Below are 13101 nucleotides of genomic sequence, written 5' to 3' on the forward strand. Positions count from 1 at the left end.
TTAGATAAGAAATATAGGCATTTTTCTCTATATCAATCCTTCGATAAAGCACTCAAACCAACGAGTAAGGAAAGGAGGCCTTGAGTTGATATTTAAAAGAAGGAGTTCGTCCTGGTGTGCTGCTTCCTTTCCTGCCACTACTTTTTGAGTAAAAAACGCCTCTTTGGTTTAATTCAAATTCAACTGTCTCTAGCAGAATTAGACTTTCATTTCTATTTCTTCAAATCCAGCATGACATGTGTCAAGAAGCGAACCCATCAAAGAAAAGTTTGAAAATCCTGTTTTGGTGAATTCAATGTTTCCATATAGATGACCTTCCCTCCGGGCGGGAAAGCATATATTGAATAGAGGTTACTCCACCTGTGAGATCGAATCAATGGCCTTAGGTCGTAGAATAGTCTTTTCAGTAAGTGTTGTTGCAGTTGTAGAACCATTGGCCATTGATTCTTCCTCGGAAACCTTTCATCCCCGCTGTCTAGCTCTTTCGTAGTCGAAAGCTAATTCAATCGTATCTGCCTTTGAGGAAAATACCGAATCAGTCTTTGAGTCATCCTAATAAATCCTCGTAGGTAATGATCTTGGTCTGCCTTCAATCAGTTTATCAGCCTAAGGCTTCGCTCTATTACCTGTGTTGTAAGCTTTCCAGTCTTTGAAGTAAGGTTCAATGCTAGGAAAAACGCTTTTTCTTCGCGGGTCTATCACCCCAATTGCTTTTATTAGGAAATTTTTTATATGAGTATGCCCCTATCCCGTAAGCCTTCCATCATTGCAAGCCCTTTCCATTTGGCCCAAGCTTTCTTTCGATTACGTCTGCTTCTGATTCTGTTATTCCTTTAGCCTTAGTTAGTCGTTTAGTCAAAGCCGTACGTATGCCCATTTCGAATCTATCATTCGAAGTAGGAGCTGGGATTGCGGGCAGAGAACTATTGGTATAGCGAGTTCATGTGCTTGCAGTGGGGTTATTACCATCCCCCTAACCATTAGTATCACACTCTGTGAAGTGTTTCTCTGGTATTGGGAGAACTTCAAGCCCCTTACCTCGCTTGTATCGGGGGGAGCTTACTTCACTTCTTTTCTTTAAGTCACTTGCCAGGAGGGAAAGCAGCAGATAAAGAGCACCATCACCTTACTTAACAAAAGGCTTATGCGAAAGAGCACCGCTTCCCCGAGAAGATAATCCGCTTTCCGAAAATCCCTACTTTATTGCTCTAGCTCTTGACTCATATGGCACTGAAATTGGATAGGTTCACGCTTAGGCCTAGTTATGGAAACTCTTTAAGCATAGGAAATTTTGCCTTTTCCATAGGAAACTCCAACTTAAACAGGAACTGGCCTGGAACTATATGTACGGGCACTCTCATCCACTAGCTGCAACGAAGAAACAACTGGATTGGCTTTTCTAACTCTCTTTAAAAGAGACTGCTTTCAAATTCACTTGCCCTAGAACCTGCTTTTTATTGATATTGATCTAGAATCAGCTATTCCTAGTTTTTTTTTATTATTCCTTGCCAGAGAAATGAAATGAATCTCGAGATCCAGAAACCTATCTATACACCTAGCCTTAAGAAAAAGAAATCTTGTTATCCCTACCATAGAAACTATTACCTCGACTTGGATTGAAAGGAAGAACTTAGAACTTTGGGACTTACCCTAGGACTCCAACCCCTAGCATTCCAATTGAAACTCAAGGAGATGGAACTAAACAGGCTTAGGCCCCTTTCCTCTTTCAAGGGGACTAGAGGGAATGCAACTACTGAGACAGCAACTCAAACTAAATCCCGAGAGAAAATCAAAGATTAGTGAGGTAAGGTCTATAGACTGTAAGGCAGAAGGCTTGAAAGGAAGAGCACTCCTACTTACTTTTGGGAGAAATCCTAGACACCGGATCCTCGGTAGGAATCTTATTTGATAGGCATTAGGTATTTGTGGTTTTGAGGTTTCACTCGCAGACCCAGCCCTGCTGCTTCCATCAGTCTCCTATCCTAAGTTTCTTTCTCTGCATGAATCAAGTTCTTCGACAGGACCATCCCGACCGAGGGCTAATCATAGATCTACTATGGTTTTTTTTTTGATTCTTTTATCTTATTTCCGGTTAAAAGCCTTTTCTGGAAGCATTATGTTGAGTCACTCCAAGAGGAGAATCAGCAGCTCACCTCACCTTTTAGGAACCAAATGAGGAATCACACGTAGACGGACCTGAGCATTCTCCTGCTCTACGGAGCCCTCTGGAGCTAGAGTTGGGGCTGCTTGACGCTCTTCTCCTTTCGAGTGAATTGAATTACTTCGGCTCGGATGCCTTTGATCAAATGGAAGGATGGATGCCTGCCTTTAGCGACTTCGTTCGATCATTCCTTCTTTACTTGTTCACTATGGCTTGAGAGTTAATTGCACGAGAGAGTAAGTAAGTTATTGAAAAGAGGATCATTGGACCTCGCTCTCAGGCCTAGAGGCAGAGCAAAGAAAGCCTTAGATCTTTGCTTGTTTCGTGGTATGGACCAAAGCAAAGGTTCTGCTGCTATCGACACCTACCCAATTAACCAAAAGTATAATCGATCGAGACCGAAGCTTATGCAATTGTGGAATTCCGTTCAAATAGAAAGCTTTTTGGCCAGTTCAAGGTCAGTCGTGAGCTGTAGGAAAAGATAGTAGCGAACCAGAAGAAATTCCCGTAGTTGCATAAGGGGGACGTTGAAAACATTCCAGCAGATAGTATGTAATACTCTTATCAAAACGAGCACTATACTCTTTCTTAGTTTAGGGCAGAAACATACTCAAGGAACGCAAAGCTAACCCTCAAAATGGAATATTACCTCAGCTCAAAGGTTGTTTACTCAGATATTTCTTATCAAAGCGAGGGATTCGTTTCAGGCGAAATCAAATCAGAAGCTATTTCCGCTCTACCATTAATTGTTGCTATTTCCGCACCCCTGTCCGGTGGTTTGAGAAAGAAAGTCGAGACATTCAGAAAGAGAGTTATGGCATTTCAAGGATTATAATATGGTCCTATTGATTCAATCTTTATGCTTGGCACGGAACTCTTGTTTCGAGTGAAAGGGAGAGCAGTGGCCCGCACCGCATTCACCGGTAAATTTCCCTCTACGGGGCGGGGTGTGGAAAGCACTATAAGTTAGTTGACTTCTCGACCAAAGGGGGTCTAGCTCAACCTCCAAGTAGGAATAGATTCTATGAGTCGTGATCCAGTGTTGATAGGGGGCATTTCTAGCATTGAAAATCCCTATTCTTATTGAATAGTTCAAATAACTAGTTGAACATACCTATTCTTTTCAAGAATAGCCTCCCCTTATCGAAAAGAAGGGTCCGAAGACTTGGTTCTTAGCCGTGAAAAAATAGGCGAATAAGCATCCTTTGCGGCGCTTGCCCTTAGGAAAGTCTATTCAGTTCGATTCCGCGATGAGGCCATGCATATAAAAACAAAGCAAGAGAAGCTACAGAAAGCGAATTCTTTCATAATATTTTATACCGGCGTAACAAGAACAAGCTGAAGAATAGAATTTAGATCTTTCCTCCGCTTCGGATTCATTCATTAGAAAGAGTTCCCTACGCCGCCTAATCGCTATAGGAGACACGTGTACACCGCCGCGTCTGAAATCAAAGAACGGAATACCCTATGCAGCTATCATGGCTAGGGTAATAATTCATACATGGAAACGCGACTTCCTCTTTATCCTTTATTCGATTTAAGGATAGAAGAAGGATAGGGAATATGTCCTTGAAGTCGATGAAAAAAGATGATAATATAGGAACGCGGCAAACTCTTTCAAGAAATTAGCATCCTCAGCAACAATGGTAAAATCTCTATAGGCAAGTAGCCCATGATTTTCCAATTATAGCTCGGTCTGAATGCCCTATAACTTTGGTGTTTCCACCCTTCTCTGAAGGGAGTGATTTGGCTGTAGAAGCCTAGACTAATGAATTGGGGAGGTACACAAGCGAGGGAAAAAGCTTTGATGAAGCAAAGTGTAAAGCTGAGGCATATTTCTAAAACTAGCAATTCTGACTCTTCTCTCAAAGGGTCTTGGTCTGGGTCCGGTCTTTTCTTCCTTGGTCTGACGCTTGCGTCTTCCTTTCAGCGAAGAAAATCCATCATTGGGGAGGTCACCTCGAAAGGCCTATAGGTCCGTCTATCGATAGGCTGTCTTTCTTTTCTTTATCTTACGGGTCGGCAAAGTCTGATTCTATTAGAAAAAAGGGCCGGTCTCTTCGGCGAGGGCTTGACGCCATCTGAAGCATCAGACGATGCTTGGCATTCCTGGAATCTATCTCTTTGGGTGATGATTCTAAAAGCACAGGTATATACTTCGGCACAGACCTCTTTTGAGAATTAATATAAGAAAGTAAAGTGTTAGTATTTCTTAGAGCTTGGCTTTCTCCACAACCAGTCTTCTATTGGGGCACCATATAGAGGTTCTAGAGGAAAGAAGGGAGCTAAAGGAGTACAAAGTCCGATCAGTGTCTTCAAGAGCATGATTCTATAGGAAAGCATTTAAGAGGGAAAAAGGTCTGATGAAGTTGTGCAACTGACCTCTATCCTTTGAGAACAATGTCAAGGCCTTGAAAGGCCCTTTATGGCTAATGCTGCATCCGAAGCTAGGAAAAGGGCGCCCTTGACTACGTCTTTTCTTTTTTTTTCTCATTGCCATCTTCCGCGTCTGAAATAAGACAATAATCCTTGGAAAGGTCACAAGTCCCCAAGGGAAGGAAGTCGTGGGATATTCAAGAAAAGCATCCTAAGTGAATTCATTGTCTAGAGAAGTTTCTCTTTGGGGGCAGCCTATCGGTACTCCCATGAAGGAGTGTGAGGTGCGCTTTACCCTTTGAGATATCCAAGAAGTTTCGACTTTCAATCTCTTGAAAGATTTTCGTCTTATTTCATACGCTGCAACAAGGGATTATTAAAAGAATGTCGTGCTTTCATCTATTAGAGAAGTATGCCAAATGAAAGCCTTAGAGTTGGAAGGGACTATCCTAAAATTTTATTAATAATCTTCTTTTGGCTCTTGATTGGACTTAGAGTTGGGGATAGAAGACCCGCCACTTTACCTTGAAATTGGAATCGGAAAGGGCGTAATCGAAGAAATTTCAATCACAAGAAAGAAAGCCCGAACGAAAGAAAGCTGACTAGGAGTGCCAAACCACTCTAGTATCTTCACCCTTGCACCCCTCTATGCTATTATACTTGGAATAGGGGCCCCCTTCCCTTGTGCTTTTATACACATGGAAGTACCTTTTCTTATCAATTTGCCTTCATAAAAAAAAAGAGTCAAATTTCTTTGGCTTTGGTTACTACTATTTTAGTATTCACCCTCTCATCCCAAACTTACCCTTTTTCCACGGAAGCCCTTCCCTCTCTTTATTGTTCTTCATGAGTGGGAAGAAAGCAAAATCTTTCTTATCCAATACCAATCTGAGAATACTAGGCTAAGCATGTAGCCTAGCCGCTTCACCCGTCAAAAATAGGCTTAGATGAATGGTACTAACTAAGAATGCTATTGGATAAGGAAATTTTGACTCCGGAAGACCTGGAAAGATGGAACTACTTTCGGCGGGTCCTTCTATTATCTCCTTCACGCTACCCAATTCGAACTAATAAGTGCATGTAGCAGCATTGAGTGATCCCCCTCTCCGACACCGATACCCTAGGGATTACATATTGTGCCAACTCCCCTCTACTGCCTCTCTCTACAACCAGATACTTTTCTTGGCACTAGTTGAATTACTTGGAACCCTAAGAAAGGAAAGCCGTCTCTCTTCCATTCGGAGCAAGCATCGTAATCGTACCGCTATAAAACAATCTATAGGAAGTGGAGCAAGCTCTACGTATTGCCCATTTTCCATCCTTGGTGAGTTCGGTTTTCTGTGCTACGTTATTCTTAGATCTAGCGAAATCATTGGTATTGGTTTCAGATCCCACCGGCTGTCTAGAAACCCGATTGTCAACTTGAATGTTTACACAAGAATCTCCAATCCAAGCCTCTTTTTTCAATCCGGGGCAATACGAGTGGCATAAGCTATTTCTTATAAACATTAAAGAAGAAATAGGAGGAGTACCTATTAATTGACCCCGGAAGTAAAGAATGATGGTTCGACGAGCTCTTATTCGCCCCAGGCAGACCTGCATACTCTTGTCCTGTTGGGTATAAAGGACACGGGGAGTTGCCTTGGGTATCTCCGAGGACTTGAGCTAAGGGATTGTTTACTGAACGTCCCATACTTTACCTATCATTCGGTGAAGTGCCCCCTTCCATTTCTTAGGTAAGAGGAATCTACCTGTAATGCGTGAACCAGTGCCCTTTCCTTTTGTACTAATCAACTATATGAATTATAGAATAAAAGGTCTTCAATCTTCACACTTATGCATGTTTGGAACATTTTGAGGTCAGCCTTGAGTGGTTGATTTTTTCCAACTTCCATATCAATTATGGAGAGAGAGAGATCGAAGGTCTTGTCGTGCGTCTTGGAGCGAATAATTGCTTAAAACAAAGGTCGTTAAGGTCACATTTATGGAGAATAATACGGATTTTATCGCCCTGTGAGAAAGGCCCTGACCCCGCCAACCAAGTATCAAAAAGAAAGAGAGAAGAATCGGATATGAATAAGGGATAGGCAAGTCCTATTCAATCGATTTCTAAGAACTTACCTTACCGCAAGAAAGGAACTTCACTATCGTATAGTTGACTCGACTTGAATGCCCTCTTAGCAATATCATCCGTAACCGCAGCTATTGAGTCTGTTGTAGGAATAAGTGCCGCAGAATAGGCAGCTATTGACTCCCTCTTGACAGCTTGCTTATGTTAGAGCTATTGTGTCACTGTCCTTCTCCACTCTCTCTGCCGATACCGAAGAGGGTAACTAACCTCTTGACTAAGGGCTTGTTTTGTTTACAGAGTAAAAAAAGGAAACTTGTCAACTAGACTTAGTGGAATGTCCAGGGGAAAACCGGTCGTTAAGATAGAGTTGGTATTGTTAGCAGTTCTTGCTTAGCGGGATCAGGTCACCAATCGGTGACATAGTTTAGGAATGAATATCTGTAACTCCCATTCCAATACTTAAACTGACAAAATGGAATAAAAAATCAAGACTTGGCTTAAGGCTAACCCCTCCACACTTAGGTTCAGGAACGGGAAAAGGAGAATGAGTACGACAGGCTCGAGGTAAATTCTTTGTTTTAGGGGAGATCCCACCCCCTTCTTTAGTGCTTGTTCGTTCTATAAGACTTCCTTCTCGTTCTCGGTGAAGGAATCGGAGCTGCTATAGAATCAGCATCTTACTCTTTAACGGCAAGCTCAGCAACGAGAAGTTTTCCTCTGCTGGAAAGCAGTCCTTCATGGATATGGGAGCTTACTCCGCTGTTTCTGGTTTAGTAAGCTAAGAATTTCCATCCTTTATGATTATGAAAAAGGAATGGATAGAGAGAAAGGCTCCAGGGTTTCTTTCTCTTGGTGTCAACATAAGAATGAGAGTAGTTTGAATGGATGCCCTTTTCCCTTGTTGAATCAGCCAAGTCAGTAACCTTTCTTTTATGCGGGATTGCCTATTGATGCAAGGAATAAGGGCTGGCTTGATGCCAAGAAGAAGCTGGTGGAGGAATAACGGCAGTTAAATCATCTGCTGCACAGTAGTACGTATTAAGCAAATGGGATTTTTCTTTCCTAGGCTGAGGAGCGTAGTCAGAGGTCTTTGGTGAGTGAATGCTTGACTTAGAGCTTGAACTAGGGGCAATCCAGCAACCATTTCAACTGGATACCATCAAGAGGGCAAGAGAGGAGGAACCGATGAAATTATTTCGGAGTTCTTACCCGATGAGGTCTAAGCTCTCAAGGACTCAGATTAGTCAACAGGAATGAAATCTAAGAAACCTGGTAGCTCGAGCGAGGAGCGGAGCGTAGCCTTATAGCTATAGGCTATATAATATTCAATTTCCTCTGCTTTTCATAGTTAGAATAAAACTCATTGCTCATTCATTAAGAGCTCTTGTCGGTAAAGTAGATCTAGATCGAGAGAGAGAATTGGCTTCTCGAGAATCCGCTGGAGTCAGATCAGTAGGGGAGTTCACAACGGGGCTTTCAACATAGAGAAAGAACCCATACCCTTTCTCAAATCGGAGAAAGGCGATAATGGCCCAGGAAATGGTGAAGTACGTGAATCGACTCCCTCTTCGAGTCCAGACCTTTTAACATAAAATAAAGAATAAGGGACTGACTTCTTTCTTGACAAGGATCCTGAATAAATCGCACATGCTATAAGGACTTCACAGAATTAGGAGGCACGCAGGTGGGTATACCAAGAGAAATGCGGGTAAGCGACGAGGGAAATTGCCTCAACAAAACAAGTTTTTATTTCTAGAAAGATCCCCACGCTGAGGGCTAAACCTCGCCAAATGATCTTATGGATCACCCATCCCATCTTTTAGGTTCCATTTGGGCAATATGTATCCTGCTGGGTATGGCTCGTAGTAAACCTCTGTAAGATAAGGAGGATCATAGGGTAGGTAACCTTTTCACCATTCTAAAAGAATGGTACCTTCTGGTAAGCAGGTCTCTTCAGGCACTCCCAAAAGAATAGGGAGAATTCATTTTAGCCTCTGAGCGAGGATACTCCAACAAGAAGAGCCTAACCAGGCCCTTGAGATAACAGCCCATACCATAGGGTAGCCCTACCAAAATGAAAGGCCTTCATCCATCATAGGCTAGCATAGCAGACAATAACGCGAAATCCAGGAAGGGGAGGGGGAATGAATGCCAAATCTGAAGCAAACCGAAAAGCGAGTTCCCGTGGAGTGAGTTTAGTGCTTCCCTTTAACCTAGAAGCACTCAGTGAGCCTTCAACAATTTCCATCATGGTCTGTTGTTTGAGTTGACTGAAGGCGGTGGGTGGAGGGAACCAAAGACATTGATGATCGATTCATTCCAAAGGGTGCTGTTGCCGACCCTTACATTATAAAAAGAAGACTTGTTTCCTATCGGACAAGAGAAGGAACTAGAGTTACCTTTTTTGTTAGATCGACACTCAAGACCCAGTTGCGAGCAATAGCGTCTTACATTTTCCCAAAGACCTTAGCATTTGTTTAAGATTTTCTCTTCTTTAGCTTCTTTATCTTGAGCTAATAGTCCTTGTCCTTACTATATAGCATTTATGATTGTTAGCAGTAAACAAAGAAGATCCCATACATGCAGTTGAAAGAACCTCTTGCTTCACTTCAAGAGGGAATTTTCTTAGCCAATGCTTCGACTGCCTTTCCGGACTCTGTCAATGGTATGTTTTATAGCTCCAGTCCCCACATAGTATAGCAATATAAGATAAGTCTTGGTAGCACGGTTGGTAGTAGGGTTACGGTCTTATTGTTCTTTTAATTTATTATACGAAAGCGAATCGGCTTTTTCCGTCATGCATAAGAGGTCCTTTTCTGCTGGAAAAGTCAGAAAGTCAAGTGCTAACGCACAACTCCCATTCCTCCACCAAGAGAAAGCCTAAGAGAAGAACATGCTACCAGTCCTAGCTGGCACCGAAGCCAAAGGAAAGAAAGCATTTTAACAAGTGGAATGAAAGAAGAGCTTATTCGTATTCAATGCTAGCCAACCCAGCCTCCCAGATCCGCATCAGCGAGTGGAAATCCGTCGAAGTGTAGTATGTTGAAGGAGTGGTAACTAAGAAAGCTATGCCAAAGTCCCTAGAGAAGAAGCAAAAAGAGAAAGATGGCTCGTAATGGAGGTCTCCTATGCTCGCTAATGAGTAGCCCATCCTCACCATTATAACCTTACCTTTCCCAAGGCATACATAAAGGATATGAAGCATTGGGTGGTGCATTAATAACTTCATTATCGAAGGAATAAGCTTTTCCACTTCATAAAACTGGATAAATACCTTGGTGCATTTGAAATAACTACTTCCCCAGCCACCTTTACAGACAGGACTGACCTGATTGGATTGCTTTCTTCCTCGTCTAAGAAGCAGAATCAGCCTTCTCCTCCTTATAGAATCTCATTCATCTATGGAAGGAAGGAATAATCGTTGGGTACCCCGAACGGGTAAGAGATCCTGGAAAAGGGAGTCTTCTAGTTGCGGGATCTCCAGTATAAGCTTTCTTCCCTTGTCGGCCCTCCAATTTTCATGCCCGATAGTCAAAGTAAAGCACGCACTTCAAGTGGCGCGATTTATGTCGTTGCACAAGGATGCTCTTCCCATAGTGCCCCCTTCTTCCTCCTTGTCTCTTTCTCTGCAGCCTGCGTGGGACTGATCCAAACTGATAACCCGAACCCTTCGTAGACTGAACTCTCTTCTCTTTAGGCTCGCTTAGGTTAGGGAACTCGCCTCCTTCACTGCTTCCACTCCAACTCGAACTAAAAACCTCTTCCTCACCTTGACTCATGGCTTCTTCATCTGTGAGTAAATCCTCATCATCATCCTACGTAAGATAAAAGAACCTAACTCCTGGGCCTGTGTAGACTCTTGGTGAGGATGTTCAAAGTGTGTAGGCCCCACATGTTGCTCATCTCCCCCTGTTGGTGGTTTTACAGTAGCAATGGACGTAGAAGGAATTCTTTGCATGGTTTTTAACGTTTGGGTTCAATAACATTCACCTTAGTGGCCCCCAGCACCATCTTTCCTTAGTAAATACTAGATGGATTCCCTATTGCTATGCTAGCTTCCTTGGGAATACTACCTTGCACTGGTTTAGGCGGTATCCGGGCCATTTTAGAGGCAACAGTTGACTTCCCCTTATTTATTGTGGTCCCAAGAGGCGTAATAACCTAAAAGTTTCCAGTCCTAAACAAGACAGGAAAACCTTTAGGCTTCTTCAGAAAAGGAACATCAAACGTTTACTTGGAAAACACGTTATACACGTATGATCCAAGTAAACGTCCAAACATCCTTTCTAGCATACCCGTCCGAAGAGTCAAAGGCCATCTATCAGTGGCCGACTTTAAATCAATCATACGAGTATGCTATCTCACTACCCGTCAATCTGAGTTCTCGAAAGCGACTGAACCAGCCACCCAGATGAGACTACCGCTGAAAAACATTCTTTTTCAGACAAAACCTGCCACTAAGCTTTGACAAGTCGCTAACTTGCTCATTTTGTGATAGGGCCCAGTCACCTCCCTTCTTCCCAACCTCTGGCAGTCAAAGCTATAGGGAGACGTGCTTCGGTCTTTCCATCGATAGAAGCAGTAGGTATATAACGCATGCAGCTAGTAGGCGATAGGAGGATGTAAGCCCTGGTGGCAGTGGTACTTTGGCGAATCAGGCGTCGCTTCTATTTCGTTTTTGATTATTATTTTGGACCCTACAATGGCAGAACCTAGAAAGCTGCTCTTTTTTCCCTGTCCCGTGGTTTGATACCGTCTAGCCTCTAGCTAGGAAGTCTTGGATTCGTATACCATGTAGGTGAGAAAATCGTCCGCGACTAGCTATCCTTATTCTCCTCCCAGGGATGGTTAGGAATATGGGTGCGGGAGGCTGAGGGACGACCACGATGAGTACGCGTTTTTATATAGGATCAAACGGCTTTTGTTCGATCGAGGAGCAGAGATAGATATGAGCTGACAGCTTCTGTTTCCTGGTATTTTGTTTTGGGTGAGATGTACACCGAAAGGAATTGACGCTACAAACACTTTTCTCCGGCAGTCCCCGATCGAAAGTTAGCTCGACTCAAGTCGACAAGCGAGAGACAAGGTTGGGTGAGGGTACAAGGCATCATGTGGGATCTACGATCGACTGTGCCCGTTGTTGGCTTTGCAGATGCTTTCAAATACTCTAGCAGTATATTCCATTCATTGTATATATCCCCTTTTCGTGTCATTGACATCAGAGATTGCATTCAATCGAATGGTTTGACATAAGAAATGTTCTAGTCTATCTGTAGTAGTTCTCTTTGTTTATAGTAGAGTAATGAGGGTGGCGACTCACAAGGGGAGTGTAGACCAGAGCAAGAGGGAGCCAAGCCAGCTACTGTGGTTGTGCCATTTGGTGGGCCAAAGTAGTCTAGTGGCGGTGAAAAGACGATAGTAGACCAGACGGGGACACCACCAGAACACCCGAACAAGGATCTATTTTCTTTTGAAGCGTTAGTACATATGCACTTTATACGTCTGTCTTACTAATAATATTCCTTAGCGTACATCTGTACTATAACCCTCCCCTCTGGGAGGTGTTTTCAAGGGAAGGCGGACTCCGCAGCTGCGGACCGGGCACTATCACTATACTATGCGATGCTTTTTCCCAAAAAAATGGAAACGAAACGTCTTAGTGTTGTTCCTAGGTTGGGGGGCGGGGGCAAGCCTTCAAGACACGACTGAAGGCTGTTAGTACGACTAGCAGGCTTCCTAGCTCGAGTGAATGCCGCAACGCAATAAGGCGAGAGTTTAGTTGCGCAATAAGGGCTGGGCTGGTCGCTTGAAAGAAATAAGATGCGTACTCCACTTCACGCAGCTAACGTTGTTTTTGTTAGCAGGTTCCGTGGCCTAGCAAGTGGATAGTAAGTAGCTTTCTCCTAATATCTCCTTCCCCGTCGGTCAGTCGGTTTAAGATACAACTTCTATCTCAGTCTTGTCTTGCGACAAATGTTTTCCTAGTGCCTTTTGTTCGCAGAAGGTTTCGTTTGTTGTAGGGCAGACGCTCGGATATTACTCCTCTTGGCCTCTCTTTGCATTTGCACACCATTTATGGTGTGGCTTGCAGCAGAGAAGGTATACCCTGGAGAGACTTTTCTGTCTTATGCTGTGCTCGGTGATGATGTTCTCATCGCCGATGAGCGTGTTGCGCCAGTCTACGCCAGTATGGTTCAAAAGCTTGGTGTGAAGATATCTTCTGCCAAGTCTCTTTGTTCCTCTACTGGTTGTGCAGAGTTTGCCAAAAGATTTCTTGTGGATGAGCTCCGCCGAGATCTGTCACCAGTCTCGGTTAGGTGTCTCATGAATTCTTTCTCCCCATTAGGCCTTTATGGCCTTGCCCGTCAGTATGACATTAAGCGGTTTTACACTTTCTGTCGTATTGGGGGAATGGGCTACAGAAGTATTTCTTGTTTATCCACTAAGCGTTCTCGCACGACGGAGAGACGCTTTTGGATATTCAATAAGATTC

The sequence above is a fragment of the Lycium barbarum genome, chromosome 4, assembly GCF_019175385.1.
Source record: "Lycium barbarum isolate Lr01 chromosome 4, ASM1917538v2, whole genome shotgun sequence".
Taxonomy (NCBI): Eukaryota; Viridiplantae; Streptophyta; class Magnoliopsida; order Solanales; family Solanaceae; genus Lycium; species Lycium barbarum.